This window comes from Equus przewalskii, chromosome 24, assembly GCF_037783145.1.
Source record: "Equus przewalskii isolate Varuska chromosome 24, EquPr2, whole genome shotgun sequence".
NCBI lineage: Eukaryota > Metazoa > Chordata > Mammalia > Perissodactyla > Equidae > Equus > Equus przewalskii.
The window spans coordinates 15,841,864-15,866,632 of record NC_091854.1 but is presented as its reverse complement, the minus strand read 5'-3'; the positions used below and the strand labels follow the sequence as shown (position 1 = coordinate 15,866,632).

Below are 24,769 nucleotides of genomic sequence, written 5' to 3'. Positions count from 1 at the left end.
ATAAAGAAAGAACAGAAATAACATGGTCCTTGAGCTGTGAACGTAAAGAATCACATCCTTTGGATATGTCTGATGGAAAATTTAGAATCACTGCAGTGAAAAAGTTTCAGATAAAATGCTATTCCTATGAATGTCATCCTTTGAAGTAAGTAGTTAGCCAAACCTCAACAGAATCCAATATTCTATATAAGATAAGTATCTACTGGGCAGTTCATTGCATGTGAATATGACAGCAATCACAGTTTAAAAGTTGAGAAAATGTTGAATATTAAAATATTGAAAATAAGCTACAGTAAATAAGGGAAATTTCTTGCCACCATTTGATTTTCTTCTATTGGCCACCATTTATTTGGTATTGTTTAATGAAGAGAATTGCCCAGTACTTAATCATACTTGTTTATTCATTCCTTTATTTGCATTTATTCTAAGACTCTCTTTCCATCTTTAATTTTGAACCTACGAGCATCAATGCTAGGTCTAGCCAAGATCAGGAGTTAGAGCACAGAAAACTGAAATATTCTGAAATCTAGCCAGTAAGGCTCTGTGAGGCTTAACCATCTAAGCATAGAGCAACTCGAGCAAAATACAGGGAGAATGTAAATAACATATAAGAATGTAAATAACGTACCATACTCATATATGGTGATATAAGAAGAAAAGTAGAACAGCAGAGTTGAAGTGTGCTTTTTGCAAGATAAAGCATGATAATGTACATTTTTTACCATAGACAATCTCTCACCATCTCTGATTTCTTTGAATTCTTCCCATTTTGTGGTTGTGTGCATATGCATGCACACACACAAACAGCAAGCTAATTGCTGTTATGGTACACTAGGAAATATATGGATTTAAGCACCTTGGGGCCTCAACTTGAGTGTAATGAAAGAGAGCAAAGGGGATGATGAGGCTCAAACCATGGGGACCGTTCAACATGAGACTGTGGTAAGCAGGAGAGATCATCCAGAGCGTAAAGTGTCTGATCCTAATGGAAACGAGCCAGTAATCTCTGGAACTTTGCATTAGATTCTAAGCGTTAAGTTCTAGTGACAATAACCTTCTCCAGAAAGAAGAAATCCCATATTCTTCCATTTCTGACTCACTGCGTAAATCTAAGTAAATCATTCAACTAGATTTCTGTCTTATCTATCTCACAGGGTTTTGACTCCTATTTGTCGTTGCACACTCCCCATATTGAACAGGTCACTCAGTACTACCAGCTAGTCCTACATTTTATATTTGGTGAGGGCAGAGCCTCCACGTTGCATACACAGCGGCAGTAATGCTAGGAGATTAAATTATAAGAAGGAGGAAAGTGAAACAAAGATGCCTTAATTCACATGAAGGAATTATCCTGATATGAAAGCCAACAGCAAAAGTATTAATTATAACCACAGAAACTATTCATAACACATACATAGGGTTCAGTAGGGAAGTGGAGTATGTCCTTTAGAATAAATCCGAATATCACTGTGTTCATTCATTCACTCAACACATAATTTAGTGTTTTCTATGTGTTAGCCTCTGTTTATTCTTGGGAATATTTTATTGAATGGAACAAGATTTCTGACCTCATAGTTCTTACATTTACGAGGAAGAAGATGTAAAATAAGCAGTAAACATAAATAAGTAAATTATTTAATGTGTTCAAAGGTAATAAGTGTTATGGAAAAAAAGAAAAAAGAGTAGGAAAAAGGGAATCAAAACTGTTAGGGTTTAGGGGAAGAAGTTATTGCCATATTAAATATTGAGGTTAGGGTCACATCATTGAGAAGGTGACATTTGAGCAGAAATTCAAAGAAAGTTGAGAATTAGTGAAGTGTATATAAAGAAGGAGAGTATTCTATTGAATATGGGCATCAGAATGATTTCATTGTATGAGGCTGTTGTTAAATATCAGGTTGTGAAGAGATGCTCATCTGGCATTTGATCTTTTTTTCTTTCAATTTTTTCTTCTTGGATTCTTTGTCTCTGCTCTCTTCCTACTGTAGTAAGCTCATGAAAACATGGCTAATTTAATGGTCCTAAATTAGTAGAGCTCTGTTCATGTCACTATTTGTCTGTTTAAAAGCCTTTAGTAGTTCACCATTTTTTAGAGAATTAAATCTAAATTGCCTAGATTCTGTAGCCTTGTCTTCATCTTCACTGTCGCTAACTCCAAGCTGCCATTGTCTCTTATTACAATAGCGTGAAAATCATTCCACTCTTGTGCATTCCATATACCATTGCATATCCATTTTTCACATTTACCACTGTATCAGTTATATATAGCTATATTTATGCTGCATAATAACCACAATTCCTAATGGCTTAAGATATTAAATATTTATTTAGCTTACAAATCTGTTGATTGGTTGGGTGGTTCTTTTGGGCTCACCTGAGGAGCCCTGCTGGTGTGAGCAGGTCTTAACAAGATTCATTCACTAGTTAAGAATCAGCTAGGCTGCTTTGCTGATCTTGACTGGGGTCTCTCAGGTATCTGGCTGGTGGTTGCGTGGTCTGGGTGGGCCTCAGCAGAGACAACTGGCAACTCAGCTCTGCTTGACATTTCCTCATTCAGCAGGATGCTCCAAGCATGTTCTCATGGTGGAGGAAAAGGGAGTAGCACCATGAAAGTGCTTTTTCAAGTCCCTGACTTGGTTCAGTTTGCCGCTGTCCTTCCAGCCACAGCAAGCCAAATGGTAAGCTCAGAGTCATTGTGGGAATGTGCAGAAGAAGGGTATGGATTTAGGGAGATGTGATAGATTGGGGTCGTTAATCCAATCAATCTACTACAAAGACTTAAATTCTTTGTATGTGCTAATAGGGTCTCTGGCTCACAGACCCATCTCACACAGTTGTCTCCCCCTAGCTGTCTAGACATCTCTTCCTTTGCCTCATCCATTTAGCTTAGTTAATTCCCGTTTATCTTTTATCTCAGCTCAAATATCAATTTGTACAGGAAAACTCTGACCTCTCAGGCTATGTCAAAATCCTTTGTCGTAACCCCTCATAGAACAATGTGTCTATCACAGAGCACTCGACTTGGGTTGAATTATTAATGTGATTATTCAATTAATTTCTATGCCCCCACTAAACTAATACCTCTCTGAAAACAGGAACTTTGATATCTCTTGTGCAACACCTAGCATTCAATATTGTACGTGGAACATAGTCAAAGGTCAACAAATATTTGTTGAATGACATTACTCAGGCTGACTGAATTTTCCTGATTATTTATTCTTTGCTTTTCCTTTTTCTCAAGAAATCTTATTCCTTCTGTAAGAGTTATTAAGACTTTTTTTTTTAATGGCAAAACTACCATCTGTTATTCCATGGATCTAATATAATGACTATTTTTCATTTTTGCCTATTCTCTTAGACTTGCAGTTAGACCTTGTTTCTGAGTTTGCCATCTCTCACCAATGATTCTTTATTAAATAGCACCATTGAAGGGAAAGTAAATTGGAAATTAGTTGTCATCCCTCAGGTCACACCCTCCCCACTTTATTGCAGTCTTTGAGAAGAGAGGAATAATGTGCAAATTGGTCTTGTGAATTGGAGACGTGCTACCTTGTATTTCCCAAAGAGGCATCTGCTGTAGTCAATAGAACATTCAGTCCGGAATTTGGAGATGTGAGGTAAACGAGCTGTGGGTCCCTGCCTGACTCATGTTACCTCTTTAGGCTTCAGTCTTATCCATAATATTTAGAGAGGACATAAAGTCAGATGATATCTAATATCCTTTGTACCTTCAAGAAACATTTCCGAGGAGTGTTTTGGTATGCACAAAGCACATTTCTTAGATGTTCTTCCTTAAATGGTTGCATATTTCTCTGATTGAACTCACCTTGCTCTGCTGCTTAATTGCCTGACTTCTATATTAGATTGTCATTTCTTTTTAGCATAAGAACCATGTTTTCTTCCTGGCACTTGGCACAATTAGGTGATGATTTTTTTTTATTACCTCGATGAAGACTTCCATCCAATTCTCATTTGTGCTTGTATGTTTTAGGGCACATATTTTCAGAGAACTCCCTTGTGTGGAGGCTATTGCCTTAGGTATAAGTTAGACACATTGGAGACTCCACCTGGGAGCCGTTAGCTCTCATTCATTAGTCCTTCCTTGAGCATGATAAAGTTATATTGAATCTGTGTCTTGACATGCTAATTTGAGAAACAAATGCAAATCTAAAATACAAAAATATAGAGAGCATTTTGCTTTTACGACCTTGTCTTTTGGAATCACACATATTGAATTGGATGCCCTTAAAAATCAAATTTCTTAATATTTAACACATACTAGAGTGACATGGAAAATGTTAATTTCAGATTGTGAGAGTTCCAATTATTGAAGCCATCCACCAATAACTAAACTGAAGTAATGTCAAAGAATCCCAAGAGTGTGCCAGTGAAAAAAGAGTTTATTATGGAAAAACTAATGGACCATTTTCTGTAGCTGCTCCTGCTGGTGCTGCTATGATGGGTAACATACACCAAGTGAAATATCCTCCTCATGTCTTAAACCACACATTTTCACCCCAGGGAAATAGAATTGGCTTTATCTCTGTTAAATATGTTTGGTTGCTTTGGGATATTTTCTCTCCTTTTCTGTTTTTTCTATCACTGTTTTCATTTTAATAAAAATATTTTATAGCATTCATGCAAAAACAATTCAATTGTATCTTTTTGCATAAATAACTTTATGCTAGGAATCAAGTTAAATGGCTCTCCCGTGACCTCCATCTTGTTGTGATCCATAGGTCATTTCAATTTTGCCTTGAGCCTATTAGGCTAACGAATCCAATACTAACTCTGCTAAAGACGGCCATGTTCTAGTAGCGCAAGTTGAATGTGCACCATTTTTTACCTTGTCCGAAAAAAGGTGTTTGATGATGGCCAATCTTTGCTACATGCGTGGCAAGTTGTGTCGGTTTACAAAAGTCTAAACTTTCACATGTGTTCTCCATTAGCTATACTTTTATGTTAAGAAAATAATTTCTTCAGTAGACCATCTTAGCCTTGATTATGCCAGGATAATAAAGAGTTAAGAAATCTGAAATCTCCTAGATCCTGAAAAAAAATCACAATAAGTGTTATTTTTCTAAACATACTGCACAATTCTTTGCAGATGTGTAAGGGGAAATGTATCACAATGCAAAGCACTGCCATTTGTAATTCTACAGAGCATGAATTGGAACATCAATTCTCTGCTGAAGCCATTTCTGTTCCATTCTGTGCCTGCTTCATGGACTGTTCCAGATCCTTAAAGAGCAAGCAATGAGTCTACTTTAACACATTAGATTAGAAAGCCCGGGTTGCTCTTTGTAAAGGAAAAAAATTGCTTTTTAAAGATCTATGTTTTCTTTGAGGGAGAGGAAGAATTCATCACTTCTATTTCCAATTTACTTCCTCTGACAACTCTAATTTCAGCCCTTACCCCTGCAGGGTTAGCAGCTGATTAGACTAATACAACTCGTAAAGCCCATGAAACTTATTGCTGATTAATTTTTAACCCAGTTTCCAGTGGAGAACTTTGACAATTGTCCCAAATGCTTTAGAACTCAAATATTTGTTCTAGAATATCATTCAAAATCAAGATTGATGGGTGTGTTATTTGGAACTCATTATCCTTAAGAATTGTAATTTGTGGAAGTTATTTTGTTCCCCTGTTCAGCCAGCCAATACAGGATGCGGGAGTCATTTGGGTTTGCAGTGTTGATTATGTATTTTTTCTGCAGGTCTTCCATGATTGCTTCTGGGTTCAATTCCACGAAATTTGTACTTATGGTCTATTTCCTTGGCTTAATTCGCCTTTTTGTCTCCATGGATCACACTGTTTGACACAACTGCAGAGGAGAGAAAGACTTACTACCAGATTTTCCACTTGAAATAAAGATTAAGTCAAGTGCAAATTGAAAATTCCTTAATCAAAATTGTCAGTATACATATGGTCACTGGGTTTAATGTAGTCAAGTGAATCTATGTGAAATGTTGTAAAGAGAAAATTTAGGGTTAAGTTACATACCTGCAAAATACTTTGGATCATAGTCAATTCTCACTTCTTCAATGGAAGCGAAAATAATAATAATAATAACAATAATAGGAGGAGGGGGAGGAAAAACCACTACCGCCTTTTATTGAGTGCTAATTATAGCACCATTGTGCCACGTGTTTGAATTTAAGGTAGGATGAGAGGAAGGGCAGTTACTGTATTGACATTTTATGGTAGTTCAGAGAGATAAAGTATCTTGTCCCAGATCATATAGCCTTTAAGCTGTTTATAGCAGAAATTGATACTAGACCCATCTCCCTTCAAGGCCTGTGTTCATAATCAGTCTGCAATGCTCCTTTTCATTTACATGATTATGATGATTTTATCGAATGATAAATAACTCTGGAACTTGAGAAGCTTCCAAACTCATAACTATGTATAAATCTGAGTTGAATCCTCTCTAAGGGCTTCTCTGAATGTAGTCTTTGCCAGGATAGAGGATCAGACTAAGTTGGTTGTGTAATAGAACAACTATATTTGGCCAGGCACTGTTGTTAGTCTTCTCAATATTGACATCACTTTGACATTATTCTTTAGTATTCTCTCTGAGAAGATGTCAGTAGGCTAAAGCTTAGAATCCAACCTTAATAACCTCTGTTTTCTGCACTTTGAACCCCTGGTGGATCCATGCCCTGAGTGACTAGATGACCTTTGTAGTTTGGTCTTCTAGAAGGTATGGTCTTCTGTAGCTTTGTCAAAGGTCCGTGTGTCTTTGTAACTGTGCCCTCCTGGGACCCCAGGCCAGTGTAAAGAAGAAAGGGGTCAATCTGGTACCATCATGGTAGTAAATTATGCAAGATCTTAATCCTGACAGAAACTTTATAAAGATAAATGCTTTGTCCACATTCTGAAATCTTCTCCAAAGCCTCCAAATTCAGTTGCTTCTATCCACCTAAACAAGCCACGTCCCATGAATAGCAGCAGAGTCATTTGCAGGGTAAAATGAAAATGCTAAGCTTTCAAATGCACTGCCATTGATCTTGAACAACAACCCTAGGCCTCGTCACCCCCTATGCTGTGTTGTAAAGAGGGGGCTACAACTCTTGATTCTATACACTTAGTTTCCATCAATAAATAAAAGCAAAACCTCTAAAGCTAAGATCTCCAAGGCTGTCCTTTAACCTGAGAAAAAATGCAGAATGTGATTTTCCATCTAAATGCCTTTAATTACAGGGGAAAAAGTAAGGGAGTGGAAGAGGTATGTTACATCTCAGATCAATATTTCCCAGTAAGTGCTCTTGAGTGTTTCTTGTTATTCTGAAGGAAGACATGGGTTTGCTAAACAGATTTCTTTACTAAGATTTCTTGGAGCTTTTAATAGGAGCTCCTAATAATTGTTGTGAATCTCTAAGAGGGAAAAAATATTACGCAAACTTCCTTGACATGATATTACACTTTTGAGAAGCATTTTATGGGATTGAACTGCCAGTGAATGTACTTAGAAAACGTTCGTTAAAGTAAATTGTTTTCTCCCCAGAAGGCAAACCTCTACCCTTTAAATTAGAGTCTATGCCAGTTCAGGCCCATTCCACTTTAATGTAGGCCTTATCAGCAGTTGGAATATTCTTTCTCTTTTCTCTTCTACTTTATTCCTCTTACATTCCATAAATATGCATAGACTACTCTCTATTTATTCAATACTGTCTAGGTACAGGGAGAAAATTGCAAACCTACATGGCCTTTGTCTTAATTGAAATCAGTCCACTTAGAAAGACAGGTATTGTATATGTATTTATGACTGTTATAAATGAGAAGGTGTAAATAGGTATTGTTTAGGTCCTATTTACAGTAGGACACTGGGCTTAATTTGCTGGGTTAGGGAAACATCCACGAAGAAGTGTTTCTGCTGAGATGTGAAACAAGAGTTGTAACCAGACATGTGAAGAGCAAGAGAGTTCTTGAAAGAGGAAACACACCATATACAAATGCTCTGAGGTGGGAGGGATTGGGTTATAGTCACCATTAGGTAGAAGGCCAGTGGGGCCAGAACAGAGTTGGCGAGGTAGAGAGCAACATGGAATGAAGTGGCAAAATCAATAGGAACCAGATCACACAAGGCCTTGAAGACTGCATCAAGGCTTCGGAGTTTTAATCAAGAGAAATTGGAAATTGTGAAAAGGTTTTAAGTAGCGAGTAACAAGATCAGAATTCTCTTTGAAAGGGTCACTCTGGATGTTGTATGAGTAACAAACTGGAGGGAGACAAAAAAGAGGCATTTCCATATCCCTCTAGATAAACCCCACAAGGGCAGGGCTATTTTCCCCTCATAGAGGTACCCAAGTGTCTATGACAGTGCTTGGTACATGGAAGAAGCCCCATAAATATTTGATAAATAAAGGAATTAAGGTGTGCATCCAGTTAAGACCTATTTCAGCAATTCAGGCAAAGGTGTTAAAACTTTGGACTTGAAGGTGACCGTGTAAAGAACTCTAGACGTATCATAGACATATACTTGGTTGGAGAAGTAATAGGACTTCATGTTAGTAGATGTTGAAGAGCTACTGGTTGGAAGAAATCTATTAAGGTTATTCTCAACACAACTTTAGTGATTGACAATCAGCTTGATCTGGCAGTACTTTTTGAAATATGTGCATTCACTGTGAGACAATCTTTTGGTGAAGTATCAGCTATTAGCCAGACATTGACAGTGTAAGTATTTTGGAGGTATGAGGAGTTCCTAGCAGCTCAAATGCATCTCAAGCTATAGGCAGCTGTCTCCTTAGCCTAGGAACATGGAAAGCAGTGTTCATCACTTTTCAGTTCCTGGCTCATAAAAGATGTTTAGCTACTTTTTAATTCCTAGTTCATTTGAACTTCAAATGTGTCAAAATTAATACAAACAACCACAGAATCTAACTTTATTTTGTTTGACTTTAAATCTATATGGGTTTTGTTTTCAGATTTTTATCTTTTGTTTTCTTCCTATTTTTACAACTTTATTGAGGTATGATTGATAAGGAAAAACTACATGTATTTATGTTGCACAACATGATTTTTATAAAAGTTGTACAATGTTATGATTTAATATATGCATGCATTATGAAATGATTACCCCAAATCAAGTCAGTTAACACATACATTACCACACATAGTTACCTATTTGTGTGAGTGGCGAGAACATGTAAGATCTACTATCACAGCAAATTTCATATATACAATAGAGTATTATTAACTATAATCACCGTACTGTACATTAGATCCCCAGAACTTATTCATCTTCTAACTGAAAGTTTGTACCCTTTGACTAAAATCTCTCCATTTCCCCCACCTCCCAGACACTGGCTACCACCATTCTACTCTCTGGGTCTAAGAGTTCAACTCTTTTGGATTCCTCCTCTAAGTGAGATCATAGAGGTCTTGTCATTCTGTGTCTAGATTATTTCACTTAGCATAACGTATATATATATACATCATTTTCTTTACCATTTATCTGTTGATGAACACTTTGATTGTTTCTCCACATCTTGTTATTGTGAATAATCCTGTAATGAACATGGGAGTGCAGATATCTCCACAAGATACTGACTTCATTCCCTTTGGGTATATACCCAAGAATGGGATTGCTGGATCATATAGTAGTTATTTTTTTAAGGAACCTCCACACTATTTTCCATAGTGGCTGTACCAATTTATATTCCCGCCAAAAGGGTACAAGGGTTCCTCTTTCTTCAGGTCCTCATCAACACTTGTAATCTCTTGTCTTTTCTTTTTCAATTATTTCGTTGAGGTCATAATGGTTTATAACATTGTGTAATTTCAGGTGAACATTATTTTTTTATCAGTTTCTGTATAGACTGCATTGTGCTCACCACCAGTGGTCTAATTTTTATCTGTCACTATAGACATGTGCCCTTTGCCCCTTTGTGACTTCCCAACCCCTTTCCCCTCTGGTAACTACTAATCTGTTCTCTTTATCCATGTGTTTGTTTATTTTCCACTTATGAGTTATAGATTTTCATGGTATTCTTTTATAATCCTTTGTATTTCTGTGGTATCAACGTAATTTCTCCTCTTTCACTTCTAATTTTATTTATTTGAGACATCTATCTTTTTTTCTTAGTGAGCCTGACTATGGATTTGTCAATTTTGTTTATCTTCTTGAAGAACCAGCTCTTAGTTTCATTGATCGTTTCTACTGGTATTTTGGTCTCTATTTTATTTATTTCTGCTCTAATTTTTCTTATTTTCCTCTTGCTGACTTTAGGCTTTGTTTTTTCTTCTTTTTCCAGTTCTGTTAGGTGTAGTTTAAGATTACTTATTTGAGATTTTTCTTGTTTGTTAAGGTCAGCCTGTATTGCTATGAATTTCCTTCTTAGAACCACTTTTCCTGCCTCCTATAAGAGTTGGTATGATGTATTTTCATTTTCATTTGTCTCTAGGTATCTTTTGAGTTCTCCTTTGATTTCTTCATTGATCCAATGGTTGTTCAGTAGCATGTTGTTTAGCCTCCACATATTCATGAATATACCACCTTTTTTCTTGTAGTTGATTTCTAGTTTCATAGCATTGTGTTCAGCAAAGATGCTTGATATGATTTTAATCTTCTTAAAGTCATTGAGGCTTGCTTTGTTTCCAAACATATGGTTTATCTTTGAGAATGTTCCATGTGAACTTGAAAAGAAGGTATATTCTGCCATTTTTGGATGGAATGTTCTATATATATCTATTAAATACATCTGGTCTAGTTTTTCATTTAAGTCCATGATTTCCTTGTTGAATTTCTGTCTTGGTGTTCTAGCCATTGATGTAAGTGGTGTGTTGAGCTCCCTACTATTACTGTGTTGCTGTTAATTTCTCCCTTTAGGTCTGTTAGTAGTTGCTTTATATACTTTGCTGCTCCTGTGTTAGAGACATATATATTCATAAGTGTTATGTCCTTTTGGTGGAATGTCCTTTTTATCATTATATAATTCCCCTCTTTGTCTCTCCTTGCCTTTTTTATCTTGAAGTCTACTTTGTCCTATATAAGTATAGCAATGTCTGCTTTCTTTTGTTTTTCAGTTGATTCAAGTATCATGTTCCACCCCTTCACTCTGAGCCTGTGTTTATCTTTAGGGTTGAGATGTGTTTCCTGGAGGTAGCATATTATTGGGTCTTGTTTTTTAACCCATCCAGCTACTCTGTGTCTTTTGATTGGGGAATTCAATCCATTTACATTTAGAGTGATTATTGATATGCAAGCACTTAATACTGCCCTTTTATCTCTTGTTTTCTAGTTCTATATTTCCATTGTTTCTCTTCCCTTATATTTCTGACTGCCATTTCAATTTGGTGGTTTTATGTGACTGTTTTCTCTTTATTTATGATTTGTGTCTCTGCTCTTATTTTTTGTTTTGTCATTACCATAAGGTTTGTATAAAAGATCTCATAGATGAGATAATCTATTTTCTGATAGCTTCTTATCTCCATTAGCCTAAGCAGGTCCCATCCATTTCCTCTTCCTCTTTTAAAGTATTGTTGTCACAAATTATTCTCTTTTGTGTGGTTAGTTTGTGACTAAATTGACGTGTTTAGCTATTTTTTATGCTTTGCTTCTGTTTATCATTTATGTTTTAATTGTTTGCTAACCCGTTCTGATAGAGAGCTTTAGTTTTCTGATTTTGTCTGTCTATTTATCTCCTTGCTCAAGATCTTGTCAACTTTTGCCTTGTTGTTTCAGGTATTAGGGCATCGTTGATCATTTCTTGTAAGAGAGATCTAGTGGCACTGAATACCCTCGGCTTTTGTTTATCTAGGAAAGCTTTTATTTCTCCATTGTATCTGAATTATAGTTTTGCTGGATAGAGTATTGTTGGCTAAAAGTTTTTGTCTTTCAGAATTTTGAAAATATCATTCTAATTTCTCCTAGCCTGTTAGGTTTCTGCTGAGAAATCCACTGAAAGCCTGATGGGGGTTCCTTTGTAGATCATTGTCTTTTTCCTTGCTGCCCTTAATATTTTTTCTTTGTTATTGACTTTTTCCGGTTTTACAATTATATGCCTTGGAGAAGGTATTTTTGCATTGATGTAATTAGGAGTTCTGTTTGCTTCATGTAAATCCAGTTCTTTCCCCAGGGTTGGTGAGTTCTTAGCTGTTAATTCTTTGAAGAAGCTCTCTGCTCCTTTCTCCTTCTCTCCTCCCTCTGTAATACATATAATCCTTATGTTGCATTTCCTAATTGAGTTGAATATTTCTCAAACAATTTCTTCATTTTTTGGTCTTGGTTCTCTCACCTGCTCCACCTGAAGCATTTCTATATCTCCATTCTCTAAATCACTAATTCTGTCCTCCATAATGTCAGCTCTGTTTTTTAGGGTTTCTAGATTTTTTTTAATCTCATTGATTGTATTTTTCATCTCTAGAATTTCTGTTTCACTTTTTTTCTTTTTAGAGTTTTAATCTCTTTAGTGAAGTATCCCTTCTGCCCATTAATTTTATTCCTGAGTTCATTGAACCATCTTTCTGAGTTTTCTTGTAACTCATTGAGTTTCTTCATCACAACTATTTTGAATTCTCTGTCATTTAGATTGTAAATTTCTGTGACTTCAGGATTGGTTTCTGGAGACTTGTCATTTTTCTTCTCCTCTGAAGGGTTACTGTTTTTCATGGTGTTTGATGAACTAATTCTTTGCTGAGGCATTTGTAGTAGTATCAGGTCGCAGATTCCACCTGCCACCTCTTGGGGTTTGGGGGAAGGAGCTGTGTTTTCTGAATCTGCTGTGTCTGCTGGAAGTCATACTGAAAGGGCTGTTCTGTTTTTGCCTGCTGGCTTCAGCCCCTTGGCCAGTCATACACTCACACACAGGTGCTCTTGTGCAGAACTGCTGCCTTGGCCAGGAACTGGGTGAGCTGGTGTGCTAAGTGAGAGAGGAGGGGCATTTTCTTTCACACACATGGGCCCACTCTACGCTCATGGGTGGTTCACGTGGGCTGCTCTGCTTGGTGGGAGTGCTCATGCGGTGGCTGAGCCATACCACTCACTGTGGAGCATTCCCATGGGCTGGGCTGCAACTCTGAAAGCAAAAGCAATCACATGCAGGCCTGCCTGCTCCCCCACCTCCTCTTACAGTTGTCCAATGGCTGCTGTGTGAGGACCCGTGACCTAGGTCGATGCCACTGGGGAGGGTGAAGGGACCCACTCACCTCCTCTGCTGCTTCTTGGGGATCCAGTACTCCCACCTTCATATTTATGGCTGTGTGGACTCTCAGACCTCCTATCATGCTTTGTGGGGAATCGTCTGTTCGTAATGAATGTCCATTGGTTGCAAATTAGGAGTGGAGAAATGAAGGGAAAAACTCACTCCACCATGATGCTGATGTCACCTCTTATCTCTGGTCTTTTTGATAGCATTTATCATAACAGGTGTGAGACACTAGTCATTGGGCTTCTCATTTGCATTTCCCTGATGATTAGTGATGTTGAACCATTTTTTATGTACCTGTTGACCATTTCTATGTCGTCTTTGGAAAAACGTCTATTCAGGTCATTTTTGAATCTGTTCTTTTTCTTTTTCTTTTTTTTTTTACTACTGAATTGTAGCAATTGCTTATATATTTTGGATATTAACCTTTTATCAGATATATGGTTTGTAAATATTTTCTCCCAGTGCCTTTTCATTTTGTTGATTTCTGCCTTTGCTGTACACTTTTTAGTTTGATATAGTCGCACTTATCTATTTTTGCTTTTGTTGCTTGTGCTTTTGATGTCATATTCAAAAACTCACTGCCAAAGCAAATGTTAAGAAAGTTTACCCCTATGTTTTCGTCTAGGAATTTTACAGTTTCAGGTCTTACATTTAAGTCTTTGATCCATTTCCAGTTAATTTTTGTGAGTGGTGTAAAATAAGGTTCCAGTCTCATTCTTTTGTCTGTAAATATCCAGTTTTCCTAACACCATTTATTGACGAGATTGTCCTCTCCCCATTGGGTATTCTTGGTTCCTTTTTTTAAGACTAATTGATTGCATATATGTGGATTTGTTTTTGGGCCCTCTGTTTTGTTCCCTTGATCTATGTGTCTGTTTTCATGTCAACACTGTACTGTTTTGATTACTATAGTTTTGTAACATGGTTTGAAATCAGGAAGTGTGATGTCTCCAGCTTTGTTCTTCTTTCTCAAGATTGCTGTAGTTGTTCAGGGTCTCTATGAATTTTAGGATTGTTTTTTCTACTTCTGTGGAAAATGCCATTGGGGTCTTCACAAGGATTGCATTGAATCTATAAACAGCTTTGGGTAATACAGACATTTAAACAGTAATTTTTCTTTTGACACATGAATATGGAATATCTTTCCTGTTTATTTTTGTTTTCTTCAATTTCTTTCATCAGTGTCTTACAGCTTTCAGTATGCAGCTCTTTCACCTCCTTGGTTAAATTTATTCCTAAGTATTTTATTGTTTTTGATGCTAATATAAAAGGAATTTTTTCTTAATTTCTTTTTTGGATCGTTCATTGTTAGTATATTGAAATGCAATTGATATTTATATATTGATTTTCTATCCTGCAACTTCACTGAATTCATTTATTATTTCTAACAGTTTTTTGGTGGTCTCTTTAGGGTTTTCCATATATATGATCACGTCATCTGCAAAAAGAGGCAATTTAACTTCTTCCTTTCCAATTTGAGTAAATCTGTGTAGTTTTGAAGAACCATATAAATGCTGTTCCTAATACATATTTTATAATGAATAAATTGTAAGCAAAAAATAAAATTTTAAATGATGTTTCAAAAAAAGTGAAGAAAATGCCTGCTATGGGTTAAACTGTGTCCCTCCAAATTTATATGTTGAAATCCTGACTCGCCAGTACCTCCAAATGCTATCTTACTTGGAGATAGAGTCTTTAAAGGGGTGATCAAACTAAAGTGAAGCTGTTAGGATATGCCCTTATGCAAGATGACTGGTGTCCTTATAAAAAGGGGAAATTGGGAGATAGATATACTTGCAGGGAGAACACCATGTGAACATGAAGGTGGCGATCTACAAGGTAAGGAAAGATCTGGAACAGAATCTTCCCTCGGAGCCCCGAGAAGGAACACACTCTGCCAACACCTTGATTTCAGACTTCTAGTCTCTGGAACTGTGAGTCAATAAATTTCAAACAGTTTGCAGTATTTTGTTATGGCAGCCCTAAAAAACGAACACAGTGTCTATAATAGCTGCAGTCTTTGTTAAGACTTTAACTATTAACTGTTATTTATGTTCCTTATTCTGGTTAAATCTGCCAAATTTAACAACATATGTTACTTGTTGAGTACAGTGAATAGCTCTGCTGTTTACAAAGATATACAAATTACATATCAAATGATATTTTAAATTTGGATAAGTGTGAAAAGTAGGAATAGCAATCACAGTGGTAGCCAAAGCCTTTTTTGTTTCTTGTTGGAAATAGAACAAAGCAGAATGAGGAGTATTTATATTGAGAAGCCAGTTGTTTCTTTGTATGGTTGTTCAGAATAGATATTATTGATCGGGTCACTTGACCATTAGTTTGACATCATGCAAATGTCATTCGAATGCTCAGCATTTTGCTTTTCTCAATCAGATCTTTTCCATTTCACTATGAATTCACCTGCTTAATCTTCTTTAGAAAGAAATCATTCTCTTCACTATGCCTGGGCCACTACTTTTAAATGTATATTAATATTTAATGGCTGAAATAACATAAATAGCCATTTTAATTTATTTCTTCATGTTTTTTTTGGGAACTGGATGGTATAAAATTTAAATAATATTAATGCACAAGGATTTGAGTTATCTTGAATTTAACGCTGTTAAATTCTCCCAACAGGTAACACTGTGCAGATTATATTTATATTCATCCTTAAGGTTTTTTCTTAATCAGAAAGTTCAATATTTCAAATAATCTTTCAGATTTTGTACTTTAAGTTTTAAAATCATTGTTAACACAGATACCACAGAAAATGAGGCCCAAAGTTATAATTCTTCTGTTTTTGAAATCTTAACATATTGTTCTCTTTTCATCATTTTCAGGAACTAAAACTCAGAGAAATTCTGTCATGTCAACACATATTTATAAATTGCCCAGAATAACGGTACCTATGATGGAAAATGCAAACAAAATGGAAGGTGGAACTCCTGCTCTAATAGACAGAAAAGGTTTTCTAGAATAAGTTGAACCTGAACTAAAGTAAAAACAATGTGTGTGTGTGTGTATGTGTGTGTGGTGTGTGTGTGAGTGTGTGCAGGTACACTAAATGAATAGCATGATCCAAACATGAAAGCCACGGTTAGCCATGATTAGAACATAGATTTGATGTTGATGAGACTTGAGTTACATTGGAATTTGTGTGTGAGGAGAGATTGCTGTCGGCCTCAAATGCCAGTTAAGAAGTTGTACCTGAAGCTGATGAATAATAGCGGGCTTATTACTGAGGATCTAGAGGCCGGCAGCCTGCCTTTCCATGCTGGCTCGACAATTTACTACTCATCACACTCCGTGCTCTTGTCCTGATTTATTTTTATAGCATGTATCACTCTACCAGATACGGTTATAAGACCATTTGTGTGAATTGTTTTATAAAAATGTTTAAGCTTTTAATGGTCTATCTCTCCAGGCAAAATGCCCTGCTTACAGGACAGAATTTTGTTTTGTTCACTGTTACTTCCTCAGTAACACTATAAAAACTCAGTAAAATGGATTGATTGGATGAATGAATCAGTGAGCTTGAACAATTCTTTAGTACATCTTTAACTCACTTTCCTTATATAGATATCGTGGTGATGATGATATTATTAATAATAATAACAAAAATAATAATACCTGCTACATCATGGTATTATGAGGCTTACACATAGATGCATCTAGCACAGTGCTTTGCATATAATAGGTGTGTAATAAATTTAGACATTATTTTTCTTATTGTAGATTCCTGCACTGAAACCAACATAAGAAAAACTTTCTAATGTGAGTCTTGTAGATTTATTTTAGAATGTTAATTATTTACAAATTTTCAAAGAAAGGTGAAAAACTCAGTAGTATAATAAGTAAATAGTTCTGGCCATCAAGGAACAAAAATTTATTTGAAATTAGACTCAAATGCAAAAGTAGCAAATGATGAAGACAATGCATGAATTGCCTGATTCAGCATATAGCAAAGCTTTGGAAAAAGAAAAAACCAGTGAGAGCAAGGGCAAGAGATAGGAAAGGCTTCAGGAAAGGCTTCACGGGACAAGAGGGGATTTGGATTTGCTTTGGAGAAGAGGCCTGATCTGAATCCATGACAAGGAAGATCATTCCACGGGAAAGGAACAAAGCAAAGAAGGGCAGAGTCATGTGGAATGACCTTGGCACCCACATGGTAAAGGTCAGGAGACCGTTGATGAAAAACAAAACAGGCGGGCGCCTAGGAGAGGAATAAACTTGCCTTTGCAGGATAAGAAGTCCATCAGTATACATGAAGGACACTGTCTTAGCCTGTTCAGGCTGTTACCACAGAATAGCATAGACTGGATAGCTTGTAAATGAGGGAAATTTATTATCTTGCAATTCTGGAGATCAAGGCATTGGTGGATTCAGTGTCTAGTGAAGACCTCCTTCCTGGCTCAAAGATGGCCATCTTCTTGTTGTATTCTCTTGTGGTGGGAAAGGTGAGGGAGCTCTCTGGGGTCTCTTTTAACAGAGCATTGATCTCATTTATGAGGGCTCCACCCTCACCATCTACTCACCTCCCAATACCATTGTATTGGGGATTTGGCTTCAACATATGAATTTTGGGGGACACAAACATGCAGCCTATAGCAGACATTGAAAATCAGGCAGAAAAGTTTAATTTTTTTTTTTTTTTTTTTTTTTTTTGCTGAGGACTATTCACCAAGAGCTAGCATCTATTGCCAATCTTCTTCTTTTTTTCCCAAAGAAGATTTGCCCTGAGCTAACATCTTTTGCCAATCTTCCTCTATTTTGTATGTGAGACACTGCCAGAGCATGGCCACTGACGGATGAGTGGTGCAGGTCCACACCCGGGAACTGAACCTGGGCTGCTGAAGCAGAGCACTCTGAACTTAACCACTAGGACACTGGGGCTGGCTGGTGCCAACGTTAATCCAGAATGTAATGATATAATGATACCAACGTAACTCCAGAAGAGTTTAATTTTATGTAACAAGAAAGAGATAGTTGCTGGTAAAGAGTTTTCATTTTCATCTTTGCAATAAAGTGTCTTAAAGTCACCCAGAAGGATTGAAATTAAGTGAAGAACTCAGAATAAGGAAAGCTGGGTAGTAGACTATTTTCATGTCCTCTATTCCATCCTCTATTTTCCATTCTCTTTCTTACCAGCATGGTCATTCCAAGATAAAGACATGATTACGCACTTGTCTGCTCAAATTCTAATCATCTCCACCACGCTCAGGATCAAATCCAAACTCCTTAGCAAGTCATTCAAGGTCCATAGTACACCCTGCTCAACATCTTTCCCGCCTCATCTCTCAACAGCAGCCTGCTACACACACATGACCCATAGACATTCTCTAAATCCTGCCCACCCCTTCCCTTCTGGCACCCCAGAGTTCTTGCCATTCCTTTAAATAGGTTATGAATATTTATGGCCTGTAATACCATTTCTCTTTCTATTAAGTCTCATATGACCTTCAACTCATCTTTCAAGACTCATCTCAAATGTTGCCTCTCCTTTTAAGCCTTTTCTAATATTGTCCCACCCCCAGCTTCTCTGGGCTCCTTCTTTTCTCCTTCCATAACAACTTATACATCTTGTACTTGTAGCATTAAACTTATTTAAATTTCATGTTTATATTCCTACTTTTCATGTTACATCATGAGTTTCTTAAAGGTCAAGTACTTTGTGTCTATAGTTCCTACCACCATAGCACCGTATTCTAAGGAATTAACAAATGGTTGATGTATGACATATAGAATTTCATAATCAAGTGGAAGGCAAATGTACACAAAGCATTAAAGAAACATTTTAAACAGGAAGAAACCATGTTGCTACATAGAACAACAAAGTCATCAGCAAGTGGAGCTTGTTTAGAGCAGACGGTAAGTTTAGCGTTCGCTTGTTGAACTGTATATGCCAGAAGGGTATTGCAGAGAAAATATTCGAGTATAGTTGGAAATACAAAGGTGGTTCTCAAGCTAGGGAGAGATATACACATTAAGCAGGCATATTTTGGGAGCAATAACTGGAAAATAGAGGCTAAGTGCTAGGTGTGGACTCTAAAATATGATTATGGAGGGAAATGAACATCTGATTAGAACCTGGGCTTTGTGACACGAGAGGAGCAGTGAAATCACTGATCAAGAAGCAGTGACCAAGAGGGTAATCTGAGAGGTGGAGGAGAATGAGGATGTGGCACAGAGGCCCTGGGCCAGAATACACCCAAGAGATAATGATCAACACTATCAATGCCTCCGAGATGCCAAGAGAGCCAAATCTGAGATGAGCTGTTAATTTTAGAGATGGAGATTCAAGAAGTGTGATTGGCATAGAGGATGTGGAATTCACATAGCTAAGGAAGCTGTTGAGCAGGAATTGGAATTTTCATAAGTGGGTTTCAGTCATGTCTACAACTTCAAAAATGAGAAAAGGAATGTTGCTAGGTGTGAGTATCCTATCTGTGGGCTCTTTTTTTTGGGGGGGGGGTGATGCTACTGCATTCTAAAGGCTGAGATTGTAACTTCAAGTTCAGTTATAGGAAAAATAAAACATATTTGGAGTTTTGGGATACCAAAATGAGATTTTCACTCCCTCATCAGTGACTTCTGAAGATTTCAGAGTTAAGAATTCCCTTCATAAACCTTGCTTTTCTTGTGGGTAATTCTACTTTTGGACACATTTTTCTATGTAAAATCTCTAAAACAATTAGACTTTGTAGGTGAGTTCAGCAGAATTGTTGAGAGCAGCATTTCCCAAAATGTGTTCCGTGGAACACTAGTGCCATAAGCTGTTAACAGGTATTAAATGAACAAAAGTTCCCCTGGTCAAGTGTATTTTTGAAATGCAAGTTAAAACAAACTCAAACAGCTTTTTGCCTGCAGGTCTCCTCAGAACCTCTACCATGCACACTGTGAATATCGAAGAAGCATTTATAAATTTCAGTTGTTTCCTAAACATTTTGACCAAGAAATTATTTTGTCATGAAACTCGCTTTGGGGCATACTGCCTTAGAGGTATTTTATCTAATATTTTCCCTTCTCCGTTTCCTAAAACTAAATGTTGCATTGTATGTATAGGTTGTATAATGTAGTATAAAAAATCACTTAATAATAATAATAATAATTAATAATAATATTTATATAAATCAAGTGCAAGCGTGCCTTCCTTCCCCCACCTTCCCTCTCTTCCTTCCTCTGCCCCTTCCCTCCTTCTTTCCCTCTTTTCCTTCCTTGATATGTTCCTCCAATTAGGACATTGTTTCAATGGACTTTTCAGTTTTTATTTAAAATAGAGAACTTGTACCAATGAATTGGATTTCAATTAATAACTATACATGGAAAAAGTTATAAAATAACTCTTGGGAATCTTCATTAACAGAATCTGTGGGACTGAGATATCAAAATTCCCTCATTTCCAGTTTGCAAGCTCTAGACTTATAGGCTTCCAAATTTCTTGGAAAACATATGAGGGTATGAGATGCTGGCATGCATCAAATTCTTGAGTGAAACAAGGATATTGGGTATGCTTTTAACTTTAACACTGAGCGTTGCTGTGATCGTCTCACAGCTCTTCAATCAGATCTTGACTGCTGTAGATCTCCTCGTGTGGATCCATGAGGAGGGCATATGTCCTTCGCAAAGATGTGTGGGATGACTGCATTACTTCACCACCACCCACCTTCATTTATGTTCTGGAAAAAGACAAGCTCCACCAAATGTTTCCAATTTTTATTCTGCTTTAGTCTCACACAGATACTTCCCAGGAATGTTCTTGTCTCATCCCACGTGACTTTTTCTTTCCCTACTTTGTTCCTCTGCCCTTCACTGAAGTTGTCTGAAGCTGTACAGTCAGCCTCTCCCACTCCAAGTCAGCTCTGGAGAGATGCTCGCCTCGGTTACCCCCTTCACCCCTTCCCCTGTTCTTGCAATAGTTTCCTCAGTGCCTGGAGGCTGTCACCTTGTTTCATATTGAACTCACTTCTGTTTCCCTTGTTTTTCATTTACAGCTTCTACCTCCTTCTTGGTGCTTTTTCTGGACATGTCTGTCCTCCCTAAATTTGTTAAGCTGCTACAAAGAAACATCGACAAGATCTATCTGAATCATTCAGATTCTTTTACATAAAGCCATTCCTTTTGTGAAATTTACCTTTCCAAATTCCAGGGTAAATCGACCACTTGGAATTCTGCGTCCCTGTGGTCTGAAATTCTTGCTATGCTAGTGCAGCAGCAGAACACCAGAATGTCTGGCAGGGACTGTGATAGTCTTCTCTATGCCGTGATGAAACTTTAACCACTGCCCATGTGATATCTTCCCCCACAAGCCCATACCCTGAAAGGGCCCTGTACCTCCTTCCCTGCTCCTATTGCCATCCCCAGAAAGGAAAAGAAAGAACACCCCCTTCTATAAATGGACAGATACATCAGGTAGAGTTATTTAGACTAAAGTCACAGGGTGACTGAAAATGCCTATTCCAGAAGCAGAAAATACTCAGTGATTGAGATATAAAAGAGTCAGTTTTAAGTGTTTCATTAAAATCGCTGCAAATACTATGCATAACAATTTACACAGAACGCATGAAGCTGCTTCTTTAATAAATGGGGTTCATCTATAGTAAATGGCTTGGTGCAACCAAAGTGGCTCTAATCAAATTGGGGACAGACGAGTTCTGTAGATGTAGCTTATTTCATTAATTTACTACTGTTTAGGGTTCACAGTCAATGGCCAATTGATATTATTTGTGACAACACTCAATAAAATAAGTAAAGGGAAATAAGCTGTGTGATGTATTGCAGAGATAAATCACAGCCCGGCATGTGGGGAGATGGAACCCTCCAGCAGGAGCACTTAACACACTTCATTTGATTCCCATTCGTCAGCCTCAGCGCCGGTGGCTCAAAAAGAATGCAAAGGTAAATGAACACCAAAATATGATTTACGGCGCCGGAAAACAGTCCTGCCCAAATAAATCAAGGTTCCACTTCATTTCAGGCATTGGTTTATTCATAATCCAGGGTTTTTACAATCAAGTCCCACCATTGTAAACAAACCCCAACAAAATACACACCTGTGCTAGGAGATAGGCATGATACTGTGTGTGCACAGAGAATGAAAGAGGTTTAAAAATCCTGCAGCTGTTCAGTGGATTGAAAAAGGAAACGGGCAGCACATTTGAAAAGACCTTGTTGGTTTGAGCAATGATGTCGCTGCATTCTGCTCACATTGTTAGAAAGGAGAAGCCACATGGACTTTCAGAATATGGAGATTTAAAATTTTAACCACACTGTGTTTATATACATAGTTTCGTTGAAAGTCCTGGGAAGACTACTGTGAAGTTCCATTCTGTATCTAAGCTTTTAAGAATTGAGCTAGACCTAAGATAAAAGGGGAAAAGAGAGGCATAATCGAGGAATATGTAAATTTATTAAATGGGGTCTCCTATCAAATGAGTTTAATGAGTTTTCATTCGAAGCTTAATAGATTATAACTGTCATCTTGTTGCTGGAGAACTTTTCATCTAATGTAAACTACGGATAATAAAGAACAAAAGTGAGGGTTTCCGTCAGAAACATATCTCTCATTAGTAAATATAGGTGGTTGCATGTCATAGCCGTAATTCTATGTTGATTCATTTTTACTAATAATAGGCTTAAAGTAAAGAAGGAAATACTCAGTTGGAAACAAATATACAAAAAGAAAAGCTTAAGATGGCAAGATTTTAGAACCAGAAGGGACCTTCTAGATCATTTAGAAGCCCAGTTACCAAATTCCAAAAAAAAAAAAAAAAATAAAGATATCAAGGAGGTAAATGATTGAATTAGCCAAGGTCACACCACAGATTAATAACATAGCCAGGCTCCAACCTGGGGTTTCTGGCCCCACATTAGGGGAACTCTGTTACGTCCACTCAGATCAAGGACTGATCACCAAAGAACTTCAAATTCTTAGAAAAGTTAAGACTATATTGAAATCTATGTCCCACAGGCTTATTGTGATATGTGATGAAAATAAAAAGAGAAATGTTCCACCTGCTTACATATCCTGTGTGTGTGCATGCATGTGTGTATATCATGGACTTTTTATTTTAGGTTTTCTGCTTTTCTTTTAAATCTATTGCAATATTTTATTTGCCTTTATTATATTCCAACAATTTTCCCAGGAGTCATTTAGTGTGGTTTCCAATTTGGAAGTGGCCTCGCTAAGATTATTTTAAGCATTGTTGCACTTAAATGGCTTTTGTTTCCCTCCTTCTTAGTTCAGTCCTGAGAAAGAGACACTGGACTGGTTGGTGGGCTACTTAGAGCAAAGTCCCCAGAGGCTATGCACGGACTATGTTTCCTCTAAAAAGCTGCAAAGCGCCTGCCTTGAGAAGCATTGACAGCCAAGTACACAGTGTTTATAGGTGTAACATCTTTCCTAGGAGATAATGCATGTGGGGTTTTTTCTTTCAGTATTTGTACTGCAGATATTGCTTATGTTATCGAAAGTTAATATTTTATCCCTGGTTGCAGAAGTATTACAAATTACCAAACCTACACAGCCATGTTGCCTGAAGTTAAGATTATCCATTGCTGAGGTTTAAGTAGGTGTTTGCCTAAGAGCAGCATTCTCCATAGAAAAGAAGTTTTCAAAAGGAAAGCAGAAACAGTTGGATTTTCAATCTATTACCGTTGAAATTGCACTTCTCTTTGTTAACGATTGAATAAATCAGAATTTCAGCGGTGTATTCTCAGCATTTTCTCCTATTTATTCCATCTGTTATGGGAAAGCACCAGCATCTTGAGAAACAACCCACTTTATAGTCAAAAGTATAGTCTGCAAATTTAAGCTGTTTATTGTGGGATAAAAATAACCATAAAACAAACAAGCTCTCCTTGAATATCTGCGCCCCTGATTGGAGAGCTCTTCCATACCCTTGAAGGGTTTTGGCTATAAAACACGCTGAAAAACAATTTCTCACAGTCCTCACTCACATGTAGGAGGCTGTTTCTCTCTTTCTGATTAACTTGACTACAGGTTTGCCTGGGGATTGAATAAACTAGCTAGCTTCCGAAACCCCTTTCAGGCAGAAAAGCTCTCCACTGTCTTTTGTAGCTTTCAGTCCTAGCCCTTGACAGCCAGGTAGAGGGTTTACTTGGCTGGAACTGAACGCAGAAATAAAACCCCGAAGAAGATGAAGGCTTCCTGTGGAAGTGCTGGGAAATACGATTCTGGACCATTCCTCCTGGATCATGTTTTCCCTCCCTGTTACAAGCCGTTTATTTTTATAACACCTTTAATGAAAGTGACCTATAGAAAGGGTTTTATCTGGGCTGTGGTGAACTAAGGAAAGAAAAAGGAACCTGAAATTATAGTGGTTTAAGTAACTATTAAGTAAATAAGAGGAATAAGAGAAATATATTTTCACAAGAAAAGTTATTAAGAAAAAACTATTCTCAGTAAAATGGTGTAATGCATGAGAGGAAGACTATCTAATTGGGTACTCTTTCCAACTATAATTCATTCAACAAATATGCGTTCAGCCCCAAGTCACCCGTGAGCTTAACTTCTATCTTTGTCTTTTCAGCCTCCAAATACTACCAGTGCTATAAATATCTGTGCTTTGAAGTTTACATTTTTGTAACT

The 24,769-nt window shown here is 37.1% G+C and overlaps 1 long non-coding RNA gene across 4 annotated transcripts in view; it reads left to right on the top strand.

The window, feature by feature from the left end:
• The window catches only part of LOC139079042 (uncharacterized), a 114,239-nt gene that overhangs the window by 78,194 nt on the left and 11,276 nt on the right, over positions 1 to 24,769 (top strand). For 2 of the 4 annotated variants that reach the window (XR_011532303.1, XR_011532306.1), the window contains exon 4: positions 21,940 to 22,056. The exons of the other annotated variants lie outside the window; for them this stretch is intronic. This is a non-coding gene — a long non-coding RNA (uncharacterized lncRNA). The remainder of the gene's footprint in view (positions 1 to 21,939; positions 22,057 to 24,769) is intronic. 4 annotated transcript variants of the gene reach the window in all.